This window comes from Equus asinus, unplaced genomic scaffold (genome assembly GCF_041296235.1).
Source record: "Equus asinus isolate D_3611 breed Donkey unplaced genomic scaffold, EquAss-T2T_v2 contig_214, whole genome shotgun sequence".
Taxonomy (NCBI): Eukaryota; Metazoa; Chordata; class Mammalia; order Perissodactyla; family Equidae; genus Equus; species Equus asinus.
Window position 1 is genome coordinate 20,001 of NW_027224866.1, and position 360 is coordinate 20,360.

Below are 360 nucleotides of genomic sequence, written 5' to 3' on the forward strand. Positions count from 1 at the left end.
GTGGGCGGCGCGGCCAGGCGTCTGCCCGGGCGGGGGAGCACCGGGGGCAGCGGGGAGCGCGGCGCGCGCCTCGACGGAGGGAGCACGGGCTCGCGGGAAGGCTCCCGGGGACGGCCTCGGGCGCGGACGGGCCACCAGGAAAACACACGCGGGATCCCACCGCCAACGACACGCGAGGGCGGTCCCACGACGCCTGGGACGCCGGCCGGCCTCAGCCACCCCTCGGCCTCCCGCGGGCCCGGCCCCACCGCCGGGGCCTACGTGAGGCGCCCCCGCCGCCGGGGGCCGCCCCGTCCACCCAGCCACCCGTCTGCCTGTCTGGTCTGCTCCGGGGCCCACGTCCCGAGGGAACGCGCCCGA